The sequence below is a fragment of the Dipodomys spectabilis genome, unplaced genomic scaffold, assembly GCF_019054845.1.
Source record: "Dipodomys spectabilis isolate Male_0828 unplaced genomic scaffold, ASM1905484v1 ptg000054l, whole genome shotgun sequence".
NCBI classification, from domain to species: Eukaryota; Metazoa; Chordata; class Mammalia; order Rodentia; family Heteromyidae; genus Dipodomys; species Dipodomys spectabilis.
Genome location: NW_024870731.1, coordinates 11,687,508 through 11,693,819, shown reverse-complemented (window position 1 = coordinate 11,693,819; position 6,312 = coordinate 11,687,508). Strand labels below are relative to the sequence as shown.

Here is a 6,312-nt window from a genome sequence, read left to right as displayed (position 1 = left end):
AGACAATAACAATATCTATCTTTCAGTTGAGTGGTTACTATGTAATAAGACCTTATCTCACTTAATGCTTACAACAACCTAATATTTTAGGAACAGTTATTATCCCCATGCCGTAGACAGTGAGATGAACAGAAGACACAGAGTTTAAGTAACTTAAACCACTTGCTTGAGGTTATATTATTACCAAATAAAGGGGGCTGAAGGAACATGCTAGTGGTACAGTACTTGCCTATCATGTTTTAGGCCCTGAATTGAATCCCTAAAACCATAAAGATCAAAACTAACAAAATTAATAAAGATAACTTAACTTGGGTAATTCCATTTAACATCTTATTCCAAATTGCTGCTTAATGTCTCTGCTCCAACTTTGAGAAGTACTTTAAGCATTTTTTTCTCTAATGGTAATAAAAAGCATCATAATGTAAAGTAGACCTGCAATATCAAGGCATTTGACATAACTCAGGTATCTATAAGTGCTGACATAATTTCCTCAAGGAGGAAATGAATTTATATATTCATGTTTTAAAAATTGATCTACTTGTGTTCTTTATGAGATTCTTCCTACAGTAACTTAGTTAACAGAATAGAATACTTTTATAGATATTAGATGGTATATAGTTTACGTAGCCTTAAAAAAATAAAAATTCAGTGATACCCAGTTACCCGATGGCTCACATCTATAATCCTAGCTACTAGCTACTGAAATCTGAGGGTGGTGGTTTGAAGCCAGCCTAGGCAAGAAAGCCCATGAGACTCTATCTCCAATAAAGTACCAGAAAAGCCGTAAGTGAAGCTGTGACTTAAGTGGTAGAGTGCTAGCCTTGAGTAAAAGAAGCTCAGGGAGGTTCCTAGGTCTTGAGTTCAAGCTCTAGTACTGACACACACACACACACACACACACACACACACACAAAATTCAGTGGCTTAAATAAGGAATGCAATTATTTCTCTCTAATTAAAGTTGTTGTGGGCCAGTCCAGGTTGTAGGTAGTTTCCCTACAAAGCACATTGAGATCTAGCTTCCTTCCATCTAATTGCTCTGCCAGCCTGTACCCTTTGGAAGCTGTGTTGCCACCCTGCTATGTTTCAGGTGGCAGGAATGGGGAAGGAGAGGCAGTATAGGGCAAGCAATTATCTTTTATGCAAGTAATGTGGAAAGTGAACACATTGCTCCTTCTTACATTCCAGGGAAGAAAACTAAGTCACATGGCCACACCCAGACACAAGGGGAAATGGGAAATGTAGCCTCCAGATGGATGGCTGTGTTCCCAGCTAAAACTCAATTCCAATGAAAGAAGAGAAAAATAGATTTGGAAGGGAGGAGGAGCCAGCAGTCTATCACACATAGGTATGTAGACACTACATACAAATCAATTTCTGATTTTAGCTTTTTAAATTTTGATAGACTCTCTAAAGAATGTCATTTTTGTTTTCCATGACTAGGATGAGAACTAAAATGACTTCAGAACCAAAGCTAATTCCAGTGATTGACTGGTTGAATAATACTAATAATTATTTTTTAATATAGGATTAGTATATAGCTGATTGCTTTGTACTAGGTGAAGGTGATTTGAAATTATGTATGAAAATGGTGTTGTGGGTAACTAACAAAGAGAGTATAGTGAATCCTTACTGTTTTGTTTCCCAAACATCTCTTGACTCTGTCAAACAGCTGTGGCCCTTCTTTAGGAAATAGACCCTCTCTTATTCTTTTATGTTGACTGAGCTAGCTGTACCTTATAAATGCTAGCTTTTCTTTTCTTTTTCCTTTCTTTCTTTTTTTTTTGTCAGTCATGGGGCTTGAACTCTGGGCCTGGATGCTGTACCTCAGCTCTTCAGCTCAAGGTGAGCGCTCTACCACTTGAGCCATAGCACCACTTCTGGTTTTCTGGTGGTTAATTAGAGATAAGAGTCTCATGGACTTTCGTGCCCAGGGTTGGCTTTGAACCGGGATCCTCAAGTCTCAGCCTCCTGAGTAGCTAGGATTATTGGTGTGAGCCACCAGTGCCTAGCTAATGCTTGCTTTTCTTACAGCTACTTTCTGAGAAAAGTTTCCTCCAGTTGTTCCCTCTGCATAGAACTTCTCAGATTCTGTGTGTTCCATGGTGTAGACCCACTAGATGACCCTATCATGGGAGCCTTAGAAACATGAAACATGATTTCTTCCTATGTCTTGTCAGCTAAGGAGAGAACAGTTCCCTGTTGCTGTTGCTAATCTCTGGGCAATATCCCATTCTTTCTGTTATGTCTAGCTCTTTCATCACCTTTCTTTGCCTTTATTGAATTTCCTCTGTTGTAAATGAATGAAGTGGTTTCTATTTTCTTGGTTTTTTTTTTTTTTTTCTCAGCTGATAAAATACTCCTATGCTTATAAGCATTACAGTTCCAGCCACACAAACAGACTGACCAGTGAATTGGCTTTTAATCTCAATTATCTCAGAAAGAGAAACTGATTAGCTTATTTGTTTCACATTTTTTGATGGGGGATTATGATGGGAAAGAAAGAAAAGGTAACTGAAGGATGTGATTGACAGTTCTTATTGTGAACTGGACAAATAGTCCCCAAAGTATCTGCTGCAAGAACATAGAAAAAGGGGCAGATTACCTAAATGGTCCTTAAATGAGAGTGTGTTTCAGTTCAGGCCCTCAGAGAAGCAAGAGAATCAAGATAGGCTTGGGTCCACAAAACTCATACTGAGAGAAAAGCAATGTAGGATAAAGGCAAAATGCAGAGTGTGATTGAGAGTGGGTCAAGGGAGTACCAGATCAGAGTGTAGACCTTTCACTTAGGAAAACTACGGGGAAAAGATGATTGAGGAACTGTGATGTTGAGGCAGGGAAAGAATAGGGAAAGAATGCTGAAACCAAACCTCTCTCCTACTCATACCCTAGGAGACATTCTTGAGTCCTGTCTTCTCCCTAGTACTGCCATAGCCACTCCTCCTCAGGGTTAATTAGTGGTCAGTTTGCATTTAGGACTTCTCTCTAGGAGAGGATAAACTCCTAGGCACTTCTAACCAAACTGTGCAGTGGAACTGCATGAGTCATTCACCTGACCTTTGTCCAAAAACTCCTGCTTAGGACTTCATGCATTTGGGTTGCATCTCATACTTACAACCATGGGATGGCAACCTTGTACATGGACAGATTTATTCCAAAAATCTTCCAAGTCATGATCCCTCATTTCCCTAAACCCAGACCAGTATTATTACCATAAATTCCTCCTATATGCTCCAAACCATAGAAAACTTAAAGTTTTAACCGTGTTTGCTCTTGAGCCAGTTAGCTCAGCCCACTGTTTCCCTGAACAGAATACCTTTTTTCTCACTTATTAAACTACTTGTTTTGTCACTTTTATGTATCTTCATTCAGTTTTTTTGTTGGAGATGCCAAGAATCTGGGATCTTCACGTTTGAGATGACCCACTAGTAAATATTAGTTCTAAGAAAGCTATGGTTGAGATCTGAGTAGAGTTATTTCTGTGGATGCCACAAAGTGTAGCAGAGGAAATGATCTTGTGACTGCATGTGTTTGTATATGTGTTTGTGTATGTGTGTATTGCAAACAGCCTTTTCACATTGGTAGAAACTATACCTTGAATTTTGATCTTTCCCCAGGCTAGTGATAGGAGGGTAAGATTCTTCCTATGCTAGACAGCCATAGTATGCTATATAACCATCTGTCAGCCATGTGATCATGAAGGTAAAGAACTGTCTACAGGGCTGGGAAGGTGGCTTAGTGGTAGAGTGCTTGCCTTGCATTCATGATGCCCTGGGTTCGATTCCTCAGCACCACATAAGCAGAAAAAGGCAGAAGTGGGGCTGTGGCTCAAGTGGTAGAGCACTAGCCTTGAGCTGAAGAGCTGAGGGACAGTGCCCAGGCCCAGAATTCAAACCCCACAACCGACAAAAAAAAAAAAAAGAGAGACAGAGAGAGAGAAAAGAAAGAAATAAGCAAAAGAAAAAAAGAACTGTCTACAGTGTACATAACATGAACTTTCTTCTCTGGATGGAAACTTAACGTCTCATCTTTTCTTGTGAACTTCTAAAGGATTACCCAAATTTTTCCACAAGGCAAGGGAAGAGTTACCCAGACTCCAAGATTATTTAGAGGCGCATTGTCATTCAAAAGGTGAGGGAAACCAGTCCTTAAACTGAAAGGCCCAGGTAGTCCTCAACAGCAGTGACCCTTTAGGCCACAAACAATAGCTCAAAAGACCTAGTTTTTCTCTGGCTTCTTTCCAAGAAAAAAACCCTGAGGGGTAGGTTAGATCCCTGACAAAACAGAGTGGCTTGCAATCTTGGGAAAAGAAACTAATCAAGCTGATGATTAATAATTCCATCAAACATAAACATTGCATAAAAATTAATCTCAAGTTAATACTACTCAAAATACAATTCATATGTTTAAGGAAGAATTAAAATTAAACCTGAACATCAGCATTCTTAGAAAAATAACAATTGGGGGTATTTGGTTTGTAGCTACTTGTGTGCTAGTGGATTCTCTGCTTTGACATCCATGTTCATTCCTTATCTTCAGCATAGAAGATGTACATGTTCTCTTGGAAAAGTGGAAGCTGAAGGGAGGACAGCCTTTGGCAATGATTAGTTTTCTCTTAGGCCTCTGCCTTCGTGACACAGCCTTGCCCTATCTGACTAGGCCATAGTCTGCCTTCTAGTTTCTAGTTATTTTCCTGTATGCTACTCACCTTGTCCAGATAAAATGGTCTTCATCAAATGCTGAACTTGCTGCTAGAAGATGCATATCTTGCAGTATGCCTGTGCATGTGTGTGTGCGTGTGTATTTACAGGCTAACAGTAATAATGACTAGACCAGCCAGAACTCTCAAGTAGGAATTTTATTTATTAGCCCTTACCCCTGATTAAATCTAGCCGAAGGCACTTAATCCAGTTGCCCTGTTCAACCTTTGCCAATATAAGAAAGGCATCAAGAAAAGAAGAGGTCCCTGTGTAAAATGGAGTCTCTGCCTTCAAGTTCTCCCACATAAGGTTCCTTCCTTGGACGTTAGCTAATTTTGGAAATGGGACCTTTCTCTGCCTTGGTTTCCAATTCTGCACCTCACAGAATCAGGTTCCTTTGGAACGTGTCAGGGTAGGTTAATAAAAGACTACAGATCTGTTTTTCTTTACACTGAGTGAAGTACTCACCACACTCATTAGCATTGCTATTTAAAGACTTTCACGAAGGGGAAGTAAAAACATCAGCATCTCTCACACAAACAGTGATGAAGCTGAGGCCAAGCCAGGGGTGTTGGGGGAGCTGGAGAAGTCAAGTGTGCGGAGAGACTACCCGAGGAGAAGGTAACACCCTAGTTCTGCACTGTGGGCTGGTAAACAATAACTTCTCTTTCAGACCCTTACGGGCTACATTACAAAAGTAGTTCTAAACAAAGTGCCAGCGAGTCCCACGAAGCGGAGTAGCCGCATTAGACACTGAATGGTAAAGCTATGGACCTGTGAGGAGGAAGTGTACCAGGCTCTTAGGAGGGATCCAAAGACTGACGTGTTTTCTTCTCCTAAATCCCCCAACCGGAAGGTAACCGAGGCTGTGATTCTGACTTCAGACCCAGTAGTAGGCTCACAGCCTCCAGCGCAGCGCCCACCACACGCGAGAGGAAGGAGTCCCAGGCGCATGCGCGTGGCCTCCTCCTCCCAATCCACCGCCCTCCCACTTCCCACTTGGAAGGCCCCAGAAGCCCAGTCCGGGGAGCGAGCTTGTCTCGAGCCCGCGCAGCCTCCTAGCCCGGACCGGCGCCTGCGCAAGGGCTTCTCGGGCGCCGGGCCGCGGGGTTATTAGAGGTGGAGCGCCGAGAGGGCGCGCGGCAGGAGGCGGCCGCCGTTACGGCGCGAGCGTGGTCACGTGGTCGCTGGTCACCGCCGCCACCCCTTCCCGCCCAGTTCTCTTTCTGGTCGGGCCGGGCCCGGCTGGTTCCGCGAGCGCCCGCCCGCCCTACTGAGGGAGAGAGAGAGTGAAAGAGATTGAGAGAGAGAGAGAGAAAAAAAAAAGAGAGGGGAGGAGGAGGAGGACTCAGGGAGTAGGAGCTGGGGAACCCTTCTGCGCCACAGGTAACAATAATAATGATGATAATCGTAAAGCAGCCCGAGCGCGCCTCGCTTCACCTCAGTGCAGCCCCCCACATGCAGTGGCTCTGGCCCCGGCCTCCGCTCCCCCTTCGGGGCAGGGCCCCCTCCCCTGGCGTCTTGGCCGCCGCCGGGCAGGCCTGCGAGCCGCGGACCCGCCGCCGCCGCGCCCCGGGCCCCCTCGGTGCGCGCGCCGGCGGCGGGACTTGGC

General features: G+C 43.7%; 1 protein-coding gene across 6 annotated transcripts in view; it reads left to right on the top strand.

Moving 5' to 3' along the window:
- Positions 1 to 4,897: 4,897 nt before the first annotated feature.
- The window catches only part of Tbc1d5 (TBC1 domain family member 5), a 484,073-nt gene continuing 482,658 nt past the window's right edge, over positions 4,898 to 6,312 (top strand). For 4 of the 6 annotated variants that reach the window (XM_042679819.1, XM_042679825.1, XM_042679824.1 and 1 more), the window contains exon 1: positions 5,912 to 6,086. The gene's annotated coding sequence lies outside the window, so the exon portion shown is untranslated. Of the gene's footprint in view, positions 5,322 to 5,911; positions 6,087 to 6,312 lie in introns of those variants that run through there. The other 2 variants (XM_042679822.1, XM_042679821.1) reach the window with 1 other exon arrangement.